At 30.7% G+C, this 218-nt stretch overlaps 1 protein-coding gene across 1 annotated transcript in view; it reads left to right on the top strand.

The window, feature by feature from the left end:
• Positions 1 to 218, top strand: part of LOC119588969 (serine/threonine-protein phosphatase 6 regulatory ankyrin repeat subunit B-like) — a gene marked incomplete in the record, with an annotated part of 103883 nt that overhangs the window by 102740 nt on the left and 925 nt on the right.

Raw genomic sequence — 218 nt, 5'->3', positions numbered from 1 at the left:
GGGGTTTAAGGTAGAATGATATAATAACGACAAAATATGAATTGTTTGTAAAATTCCTTCCTTTCCTTATGAAGTAACAAACATTTGAAATATGATTTTTCCCTTTCAAAAAGCAGACGCTAAAAATATCCTTTTTCCTGTCATGTAACAAAAGCCTAAAAAGAATTTATATGACACACTGAGCGCACTTTTATATAGCTGACTCACTTTGTTGGATA

Source organism: Penaeus monodon, chromosome 24 (genome assembly GCF_015228065.2).
Source record: "Penaeus monodon isolate SGIC_2016 chromosome 24, NSTDA_Pmon_1, whole genome shotgun sequence".
NCBI classification, from domain to species: domain Eukaryota; kingdom Metazoa; phylum Arthropoda; class Malacostraca; order Decapoda; family Penaeidae; genus Penaeus; species Penaeus monodon.
The sequence above is the reverse complement of the archived record's forward strand: the minus strand, read 5'-3'. Positions and strand labels throughout refer to the sequence as shown.